The following is a 12,183-nucleotide window of genomic DNA, read 5'->3' on the forward strand; positions in this document are numbered from 1 at the left end:
TGCTTTAAAAGTCAGTTTCATAATATACCCTCTCATAGTCTTCCTCCTCTCTCTCTTTAGTTACATTTCAGCATTACTGCTTGTGGCATATTTTTCTTTGCCTGTCATTTAAATGAGGATGTTCTCAAGCTACTGATTTTTAACGCAAATCAGTGCCATCCTGGCTAACAAGATAAATAGAGGAGCTAACATGAGCAGAGTTCTGAGATAGGTTTTTACTGTGTTTCAAGAGGAGTGAAATGAAGATCATTTGTACAAGAAGAGTTATTCAGCATGCTAATTCCAATTTATTCAGAGACACTGAACATACTACTTAATCTATTTTTGGTTATAGTTTTGCTATCTCCCAAATTAGTATATATTTGCTTTTTACCTTACTGAAATGATAGAACATTTCCAAGACGTTTTCAAATTGTTTTTTAAAGCCTCTGAGAATGTATTATATAAGCACCAATAAATGAAAATGTTATCGTAGCCATAGTTTACAAATATTTTTTTAATCTCTAATGTCATTATATGACATGATAATTCGGCAATACTCAGAGTTGTAAAGTGAGTTTTTAGTTTGAAATTTAGAGGCATTTACTCTAAAGTATTTCTTTCATTTTATGGTTGCTTTGATTCACATCAAATACTAACAAACACAAATACTCTCTTAGCAAAGGTTTTCCTGGCCTGTGGTAATGAATTATCTTCATTTTGAGTTATTAAAAACCAACATATACAACTAAAGTAACTCACTAAAAATAAGTTGTAATGTCATCTCTTTTCTACTATTCAAACCATAATCATTAGCTAGATATACTTCCAGGCCTGCATACATAAGGACATACTCCCAAGGGCATATCCTTTTGTTGTGGAGTGGTATCTCCTTACTGAGTTCTTGAAGGAGAATACATAAATGATAATTGTATAACCTCAGAGATAAAAGGAGATTTCATAGATAGAAGCGTGTGTTGGGGGGGAGGGGGGCTTCTATCTATGAAAGCTCTTGCCCCACTGACTGCCAGTGGGGGTGGGGGTGGAAGTCAGCCTATGGACAGATGTCTGACACCATCCCTGCTCCCAGTTGCTGGCATCTGAAATAAAGCAAACTTTCCTTTCCACCAATCTGGCCTGTTTATTGGCTTTTGCGCAGCAAGCAGCAGGACCCACACATACTCTTTCAGTAACAGAGTCTGTATTTTCCTTCTTGAAATAATAAGGACAGTAAACATAAATAATAAATGTGTTTACTCCAAAATATGTTTCCTTTTCTTCAAGACTCATTCCACTTAGCAATTTTTCAAGATTCATTCAGTAGGGACCATATTTAATTAAATGCTCAACATAATACATTCTTATTTTTCAAGAAAGCCTAAATTATTGCATGTCATAATTTTAAAAGTAGAAATCAGGATCTTTCAAGGAAGAAATAAAAATACACTAAATTCTACAACTAATCTAAATAAACAACAAAAATGAAAGTTTTCTATACCTTAGAATTAGACAATCTTTATTTTTTTTCTTTTTTATGTTTCCTTTAATAAGAATACTTGCTGCTCCTAAAAGGGGAGTTTTACTTTGATTTCAGAAAAATATAAAATAATAATGATTTATAATATAAGAGTGAATATAAACTGTCTTATATCCACTCACTCTTGCTTGTCATTGTTACTCTATAGGCTTAACATTCTCTTCAGTAATGTACACTTTTACAAAGTCAAGAAACACTATGAGTTGTTTTTGTTAACCAGATGTCTTCCCACTTGATACGGCACAAAATAAAACCAGCGAGCATTTACTCTTGACTCAGAACAGAGGAAATTTTGGAATGTTTTCTAAAATAGCATTTAACACTTTTATTTTCAAAATATTAACATAACATTATTATATCTTTTTTTTCATCAGAACAGAATTCTTGTATTTAAATTGTACCAATATACAGTTTCTCATTTTTTTAAAAGACAATAGAATAAGTACCTGATTATATGTATTCTTTTCAAAATTTAAAAAAAAAAAAATCTATGATGGAAATTCCCTGCCAGTCCATTAGTTAGGATTCCATGCTTCCACTGCAGGAGGCCTTGATTCAATCTCTGGTCAGAGAATTAAGATTCCAGAAGCCACCAAGTGGCACAGTCCAAAGAATAAATAAATAAAAAGAATAAATAAAATCTATGAAAGGCTTACTGAATGAAAAGTATTCATCTAGCTATGGAAAAAGGTGACCTGTTACCCCATTTCTTACTAGAGACTACAGTAAGAAACCACTCTGGGAAAAAATTAAAAAAACAATTTACACCAAATTAAAAATGTGCTGCTAAACACACTCACCAGAGCACAATTTGAAATAGGTATTCTTGGTATTTTGCACCTATACTTGAATAATTATAATTTTGCCCCAAGTTAAAATCCTTTTTAAAGTTATTTTAATAATATAACTACATAGACTATTTCTTTTAAAAGAACTTAAAGAATCCAAATATTAACAAGAAAAGGAAAATACAGATAAGTTATTACTGTCAGTACCCATAAATTTTGACAAAGAAACACAATACTCGATGTTTCTCTCTCCTCTAGACATCCTGCCAGCCTGCAGCAACCTACTGATGTTATATACACTTACTTCATCACTAATTAAGGATGAAAAGTTTAATCAGATCCTCCCATCATCTCTCTCTAAAAATCTAGGCCTAGGCTTCATATATATTTTAGTTCTAAAGAGCTTCCCCAGAACACTTGGGACTCTATATCTTTCTATCCATAAATGTCTGTAGGATTATGCATATTCCTTTCCCTAATATTAAAGCTGTAGGGGCCAAGAGTTTTATTGATTCTTATGACTCATTGGTCACATGTCTTGTCATCCTTCCCTAGAAGAACAATATGGATCCTTCAGAATCCACTTAAATTATTACAACTCTTAAAAAACTCTGCCTAATTCTCTTATTATCACCCTCAGACTTCTCTGAATTTCTCTGACCCCTTATTGCAATACTAAGTATCAGCCAATTTACAAAATCATATGTACCATTATCTTGTATAAGTATATATGTAGTTTCCCTAGGGCCTCATATCCTACAAAGTATTTAATATTTTGCCCATGACAAATGCTTAAAAATATTATTCAATGCTCTGATTAAATTCCTGCTTTTGGCTGGTGTTTATGTCTCTTGTTCTTGATTTTGTTCTTTTATCAAGCTATGCCTCATAAAACACATGATATCTTGCTCAAAACATGGTAGCACGGCCAAATATTATATGATTAAACTCAAAGGAATTCAATTTAAACTGTTCTCCCCAAAATATCATCATCTTTGATTACCCTTCAGAAAAAATAATCTTGTGCTTCATCATGTGTAGAGTCAAATATCCAAAAGCAGATTTCTTTAAAAAGTCACGTGTATTTATCGCATGGGCGAATTAGACTATTAAACTAAGATGAGAATGCTGGAGAGTGCAACAATATTTGCCAACAAACATTTTCTCGGTAGTTAAATGTAATGCTGTAATGGAGAGGAAACAGAAAAATCCAATACCGTAGTCTCTGCAAATCAATGGATCAAGAATATGCAATGCTGTATTTTTTTTATGTTTTACTCTGTTTGGCTTGCCCTTCTAACAAAGCTGGTTTTTTCTGGTAACGACAATCTTCCAACCCACACAAGAAATGCTATTGTAACCTGGATGGACAGGGAAGCCTGGTGTGTTGCAGTTCATGGGATCGCAAAGAGTCAGACACAACTGAGTGACTGAACTAAACTGAACTGAACTGAGAAGGATCCTATGGGGCCTTCCCAGAACATATTTTCCCTACACAATGTCTTCTGCCTGCCTTTTGTCTGTAGAAAAACTTTAGTCAAAGAATAAATTTAATTACAAAAGTGAGAAAATGCAAAAAGAAACGAAAACAGTCAAGCAAGACAAAAATAATAATAACTCAGCCATTAAACAAAGTCAAGGACATCCAGTTCCTCCTCCAGGACTATAGATAATATTCTGAGCTTTGAACTGTTTTTTAGATACTGAAATTCCCACCAGGTAGAAGTTAACTGTATACTGTCCAAAAGCAGGTAGATAGATCACAGACCATTTGGAACCAGAAGGCTGATGATGCTGACACCTGATTACCTCACCACCAACCAATCAGAAGAACATCCACTAGCTAATCACACACCCCACAACCCCATTCCAAAACCCTGTCTTTAAAAATCTTTCCCTGAAAGTCTTCAGGGAGTTCAGGTCTTTCAAGTAGTATCTAATTCAGAATCCTTGCTTCGGTTCAGTTCAGTTCAGTTCAGTTGCTCAGTCATGTCTGACTCTTTGCGACCCCATGAATCGCAGCACGCCAGGCCTCCCTGTCCATCACCAACTCCTGGAGTTCACCCAGACTCACGTCCATTGAGTCGGTGATGCCATCCAGCCATCTCATCCTCTGTCATCCCCTTCTCCTTTTGTCCCCCATCCCTCCCAGCATCAGAGTCTTTTCTAATGAGTCAACTCTTCGCATGAGGTGGCCAAAGTACTGGAGTTTCAGCTTTAGCATCATACCTTCCAAAGAACACCCAGGGCTGATCTCCTTGAGAATGGACTGGTTGGATCTCCTTGCAGTCCAAGGGACTCTCAAGAGTCTTCTCCAACACCATAGTTCAAAAGCATCAGCTTCTTCAGCACTCAGCTTTCTTCACAGTCCAACTCTCGCATCCATACATGACCACTGGAAAAACCATAGCCTTGACTAGACGAACCTTTGTTGGCAAAGTAATGTCTTTGCTTTTCAATATGCTATCTAGGTTGGCCAAATCTTTTCTTCCTAGGATACGCGTCTTTTAATTTCATGGCTGCAATCACCATCTGCAGTGATTTTGGAGCCCAAAAAAATAAAGTATGACATTGTTTCCACTGTTTCCTCATCTATTTCCCATGAAATGATGGGACCAGATGCCATGATCTTCGTTTTCTGAATGTTGAGCCTTAAGCCAACTTTTTCACTCTTCTCTTTCACTCTCATCAAGAGGCTTTTTAGTTCCTCTTCACTTTCTGCCTTAAGGGTGGTGTCATCTGCATATCTGAAGTTATTGATATTTCTCCTGGCAATCTTGATTCCAGCTTGTGCTTCATCCAGCCCAGAGTTTCTCATGATGTACTCTGCATATAAGTTAAATAAGCAGGGTGACAATATACAGCCTTGGCGTACTCCTTTTTCTATTTGGAACCAGTCTGTTGTTCCATGTCCAGTTCTAATTGTTACTTCCTGACCTGCATACAAATTTCTCAAGAGGCAGGTCAGGTGGTCTGGTATTCCCATCTCTTTCAGAATTTTCCACAGTTTATTGTGATCCACACAGTCAAAGGCTTTGGCATAGTCAATAAAGCAGAAATAGATGTTTTTCTGGAATTCTCTTGCTTTTTCCATGATCCAGTGGATGTTGGCAATTTGATCTCTGGTTCCTCTGCCTTTTCTAAAACCGGCTTGAACATCTGGAAGTTCACGGTTCACATATTGCTGAAGCCTGGCTTGGAGAATTTTGAGCATTACTTTACTAGCATGTGAAATGAGTGCAATTGTGCGGTAGTTTGAGCATTCTTTGGCATTGCCTTTCTTTGGGATTGGAATGAAAACGGATCTTTTCCAGTCCTGTGGCCACTGCTGAGTTTTCCAAATTTGCTGGCATATTGAGTGCAGCACTTTCACAGCATCATCTTTCAGGATTTGAAATAGCTCAACTGGAATTCCATCACCTCCACTAGCTTTGTTCATAGTTATGCTTTCTAAGGCCCACTTGACTTCTCATTTCAGGATGTCTGGCTCTAGGTGAGTGATCATACCATCATGATTATCTTGGTCATGAAGATATTTTTGTACAGTTCTTCTGTGTATTCTTGCCACCTCTTCTTAATATGTTCTGCTTCTGTTAGGTCCATGCCATTTCTGTCCTTTACTGAGCCCATCTTTCCATGAAATGTTCCCTTGGTATCTCTAATTTTCTTGAAGAGATCTCTTGTCTTTCCCATTCTGTTGTTTTCCTCTATTTCTTTGCATTGATCGCTGAGGAAGGCTTTCTTATCTCTTCTTGCTAGTCTTTGGAATTCTGCATTCTTAAGCTTACATCTTTCCTTTTCTCCTTTGCTTTTCACTTCTCTTCTTTATACAGCTATTTGTAAGGCCTCCCCAGACAGACATTTTGCTTGCTTGACACCCTGCAATGAATGCAGCACTTTCCTTCACTACAACCAGTGTCAGTAGACTGGTGTCACTGCTCATAGGCAGGTAGACCCAAGTTTGGTTCTGTAGTATTATGATTATTGAATTTGCTTGGGCTTCCCTGATAGCTCAGTTAGTAAAGAATCTGTCTGCAATGCAGAAGACCTAGGTTTGATCCCTGAGTTGGGAAGATCCCCTGGAGAAGGGAAAGGCTACCCACCCCAGTATTCTGGCCTGGAGAATTCCATGGACTATACAGTCCATGGGGTCACAAAGAGTAGGACACAGCTGAGTGACTTTCACCTTAATGTCTTAATATAGCATCTCTAAGAAATGAACTTCCATTTGGAAAGGGGAAATTTAGTCCAAGCAATAAATGACTAATGATAGGTTCTGACGTCAATTGCCGTCTACAAGAGGAAAAAAAGCATTGACTGTAACTGTGAGCATTGAAACCAAATCCTATAGGTACCCACCTGTTTTACCTACAGATGGCAGAGTCCACTCAAGGCTACTCCTCCTGGTTCAGTTTTACTCACTCTACATTCTCTATTACCATATTATACTTGATTCCTTCAGACACATCCAGCCTATCTTCCTGCATCTCTTCTTGTCCTTCTTCAATCCATATTTAAAGAAAACAATTCAGAATATGTTACAGCCTTGATTAAGCTAAGCACCACTTCCACAATAGCAACAAAACACAGCCTCTCTCTGCACTTAAAGTTCAAATCCTGATGGGCTCTGAGCACTTCCATGATCTGGCTCCTGCCTTTCTAGCATCTCTGCAATCTTGTTTACCATTTTGTTCAACTTGCTTGACCTTCCTTCTGTCCTTGATCACATCCAGCTTATTCTATCTTTGGGCTTTTCACTTGCTGTTTGGGGTACCTGGAACACTTGGTTCAAATTTCATTTCTTTAAAGAAAACTTGTGTCTCAATCTAAAGCCTTCATATCCCCCAGGCCAGTCACTCCTTCACATCACCCTGCTTTTCCGTTTCCACAGTAGAAAGCAATATTTAAAACTCACTTAGTGCTTATTTTTGACTTCTCCTCTTTAAAACAGGATCTCTCTGGTCTATTCTCTCCCTAGGACCCAGAACAGCTCCTGGCACAGAGCAAGTGCCTAGTGCATACTGGCTAAAGAAAGCCAGACTAGGAGCAGAAGCAATATAGTTTCTCAAGACAAGAACCTAAGTCCCAAGACAAACAAGAACAAGGAACTGAATTTAAAACAAGGACACAGGGAGAAAGTTAATTTCTCCTGGAGAGCTACAGAGGCTGCTGACACTCCTCTAAGATTTAGAAACTTCTGTCATTATATGTCCCTTACACATTGAAGGGCTTGCAGGTGGCACAGCGGTAAAGAATCCTCCTGCCAAAGCAGGAGATGCAAGAGATGCAGATTCGATCCCTGGCTTGGGAAGGTCACCTGGAGTAGGAAATGTCAACTCGCTCCAGTATTCCTGCCTGGAAAACTCCATGGACAGAGGAGCCTGGCAGGCAAGGGGTCACAAATAATCAGACAGAACTGAGCAACTGATCACACACACATACACACACACACAAACACACATTGAAACAAAAAATGTCAGTGAAAAATCCAAGATAGAGGGATAATTAGGTAAATAAATAAAACATAGTGAATATATAAATCCTAGCATAGTTTCCAGAGAAGGCAATGGCACCCCACTCTAGTACTCTTGCCTGGAAAATCCCATGGACAGAGGAGCCTGGTAGGCTGCAGTCCATGGCATCGCTAAGAGTCGGACTCGACTGAGTGACTTCACTTTCACTTTTCACTTTCATGCATTGGAGAAGGAAATGGCAACCCACTCCAGTGTTCTTGCCTGGAGAATCCCAGGGACAGGAGAGCCTGGTGGGCTGCCGTCTATGGGGTCGCACAGAGTCAGACACGACTGAAGCGACTTAGCAGCAGCAGCGTAGTTTCAGTTATTACTCATTAATTTAAATAAAAGGAAGAATCCTCGGAAATAAGAAGTGATTCTTTTTAATACTTTTTAAAAAATGTGATACAAATGAGTATATGCATACTGTCACATCAGCAGAGTCCAACTCTTTATGACCCTATGGACTATTCTCTGCCCATGGGGATTCTCCAGGCAAGAATACTGGAGTGGGCTGCCAAGCTCTCCTCCATGGGGATCTTCCTGACCCAGGGATCAAACTTCTCTCCAGCATTGGTAGGTGGGTTCTTTACCACTAGCGCCACCTGTAAAGCTGTGATATAAATAAGGAAGTGTACGTTATTCTAATTACAAACAAACTACTTACAATATGCATTAATGAATCATAAAATTTCACTTCCACTTAGAAATAACCCTCCTTCGAATATACACACCGGATGGACACTTAAGTGTGTTGGTAACCTTTAGTATTAAGTAAAGTGCCATTCACGTTGGATTTTCTTGCCTTTAATAAACTTATTTCTCTTGTTTCCTGAGAAACTGTGGGCTCCTACTGTTATGCCCACCCCAGGCCATCCCCATCTGTTTGCCTGTGGCTCAATCCATATAACCTCACTGGTTGCCTAAAACCCTCTCATCTGAGCTCCTCACTGAGATTCTTCTCCTCCCTTAAATGAATCCTCAGTTTAATCTTCAGGTTAGCTGAGTAATCAGTGGTTCAGGTAAAGCCTATTTCCTTGTCATTTTTTTCCTATGTTTGAGGATTTTTTTCAGCTTCAGTGTTAAAGTTGACAAGGAAAGTACTTTCATTTTAGTGCTATGTTTTCATCTTTCTCTTAATCTAGAAACAATTTCACTCCTGCAAACAAAGTTCACATATTTATGAACATGAGCAGGGTAAATGGTCAGCTATTATCTCTCTATAATTTTGTCATGGAGTCAAATTGTATTTTCAAGAAAACAGACATCTTGCATCAAGTATATGTACACAACACTAAGCATCCTAAAAAAAAAAAAAAAAACATTGGGTAGTATAAGTGAAGCTATGTCTGTTACATATTTTATCCTTTCTGCAAAATGAGTGTATGTTTTTAGTGGATGGGGAAATTCTAAATTCAGTGAATGCAAAAGCATTATTTGAGTTTGCCATAAAAACGTCCACTCCGATGACCTTTCCAGCTTCTGTCACAAGTGGGAGTGATTGATTGACAAAGGGGTCTTGCACTAAACATCGCAAAAAAAAAAAAAAAAAAAAAAATACCAGATCCTTCTGTGCATATCTACAATACAGAGAATTGAGCTGTTTAAGAAACAACCCTAGAAAGTAAAGGCTTTCAAAACTTTCCATCTGAAACTGATAATTTTTAAAAGGGAAAAACTGAGTCATAGATATGATTTTAACACAGCAATATTCTATAATCAGTTCCCGGGGATTATATTCTCAATAAAAAAAAGAAATGTAAACAGTCACACATCATTGTTCATTCCAAAGAGTGCTTTACCCAAATACTAATCGATAAGAACAGTTACTATATTCCACATGGAACATTCCCTTGAAGGATCATTTTACAATGTAATGGACTATGGTATTCACATCATCCTTTCAAGACGGTAAATAATGCCAACATTCATTATTATTGTTGTTATTGTTAACAATCATGGCTATTGCTATTACTCTAACAACCATAATAATGGTCATTTCTTTTCACCCTTCAGAAAACACTATTAAAAATGAGCTACCGAGAGAAAGTGGTGTACATCAAAATCTTTCAGAGCTCCTCATCAGGATGCCACATTGGAGAGAGTGAGAGAGGGAGTGGGAAAGAAAGAGGCAAAGACAGAGGACTGTGAAGCAAGAGAGAGAAATATATCCCATACTATTAAAAATTTGAATACAGATAGAGAAAAAGACAAATCATACCTGTGTCAAGAAAAAGGAGAAAGGCCACTTTCAGCTTATGGGTAAAAGGAGCAAGAAAGATACAATCCTAGCACTTTTACTTCATACAATGACTTTTTTTTTCCAAGGTAAAATCTAGAAGACTAGAGTTAGTCGTGTCCAGCAAATGAAAGACCTTGACTATTCCAAAGATGCATGTGCTGCTAAAGTTTGGCAAAACTCTTAAGTTCCTAAAAGCAATAGCAATAATACCCTCCAAAACACAGCAATTCTCAGCCTATTCAGGTATCACTTTTCCTACGCATCAAGCCTGAAATCCTACCATTATGTTTTATTAAGCCACCATGATTTTTTTTTAAAGAGCATGAGATTCAAGAACAAGAATGGAAATGATTGTGCATAATGTGACAGATAAGAACCAGGAGAAATAATTAGCAACGCCTGGGGAGAGGAGACCCAGGGGGTAGACACCTTTCAACATGATGAAAAGCTACCCTGAGAACCGGAGGCCAGAGAGAGCAAGCTTTCACTGAGAAAGAACAGTGCCTCTAAGAAGGGGACCAGAGAAAAGTTCTACCAATTTTCTATTTTTACCAACGGAATAGTTCTGTAGCACAAGAAGAAAGTGTATAGGAGAATGAGGCTGAGTTCATAAAGCAATCCTCTTACTTTCCATAATATTCACATATGAGCCTCTCCTCCAGAAGTTTCTTAGCTGCTGCTGCTAAGTCACTTCAGTCGTGTCCGACTCTGTGCGACCCCATAGACAGCAGCCCACCAGGCTCCCCCGTCCCTGGGATTCTCCAGGCAAGAACACTGGAGTGGGTTGCCATTTCCTTCTCCAATGCATGAAACTGAAAAGTGAAAGTGAAGTCGCTCAGTCGTGTCCGACCCTCAGTGACCCCATGGACTGCAGCCTACCAGGCTCCTCCACCCATGGGATTTTCCAGGCAAGAGTACTGGAGTGAGGTGCCATTTCCTTCTCCAAGAAGTTTCTTAAATGGTTCCATTTACCCAAACTTTCAAATAATAGCAATGCAAAATACCAAAACTTTGATCTTTCCATATAATAGCCTACTCAGCAAAAATGCAAAAAGCACCTGAATATCTACTCCTGGCTTGATAACTGAAGAAAGAAAGGTGACTACAGAGTGGTTTCTATCCTTACATAATTTTAAACCTAGTGAGGAGAATAAAAGAAAGGCAAGAGTAAAATATAGTTTTTTATATGAGAGGTGAGTGCAGGGTCCCCTGGGAGCAAAGAAGGGCATCATTAGCTCACACTAGGAAATCCAGACTTACTGGAGATGACTATGTATGAGCTGATTTAAAGAATCAGTAGAAGTTATCCCCATAAAGAAAGAGGGACAGGACCCTAGATCGCAGGAGTGTGATGCACTTGGAAAGTAGAAGTAATTGTGGTTTATATAGAGGAGTGACAGCAGTTAAGACGAGAGCAATTAACTATAGGGTTGGATTTAAAAAGAATTTTCAGGCTCTTCAGGCTCACCAGCAAATCTGGCCTTCAGCCTAGGGATATTGAAAATAACTATTGATTTTTTAAAAAATTGGTTTTGAAATATAATTTATGTAAAATAAGGTACACTCATTTCAAGTATATCATTCAATGAGTTTTGACAGACATATAAAGCTGTATAAATGTAACTATAATTAAGATCAGAACATTTCTATTACCCTCCAAAATTTCCTCATGTCCCTTTGTAATTTTTGTTAGATGCTCACATGAAGAAAGCTGCTATAAAAATACCTAAGAGTGGATTATGTGGCTCATATGGTAGGTACAGGCTTAACATTTTAAGAAACTCCAAATTCTCCAAACTACTCATATGACTATATATTTTCATCAAAAATGTAAGAGAATTCCAGTTGTTCTATAGCATCTCCAATGAATGTTATTACCAATTTTCCTACAGGATTATAGTGGTATCAAGTTAAACTTTTATTCACTATTTCTCTAATGACTAAAGATGTGAACATTTTTTCATATGCTTTTTGATCTTTTAGTATGTTCCATTCATCTTCTGAGACTATTTCTTTCCCCTCATTAGTTAATTGAACATACTTACAAAAGCTACCTTAAAGATCTTTTCTGAAAAATAAAAATATGGATTATCCAAGGGTTCACTTCAGCTGATTGTTTTTCCT

This window comes from Bos indicus, chromosome 4 (assembly GCF_029378745.1).
Source record: "Bos indicus isolate NIAB-ARS_2022 breed Sahiwal x Tharparkar chromosome 4, NIAB-ARS_B.indTharparkar_mat_pri_1.0, whole genome shotgun sequence".
Classification (NCBI taxonomy): Eukaryota; Metazoa; Chordata; class Mammalia; order Artiodactyla; family Bovidae; genus Bos; species Bos indicus.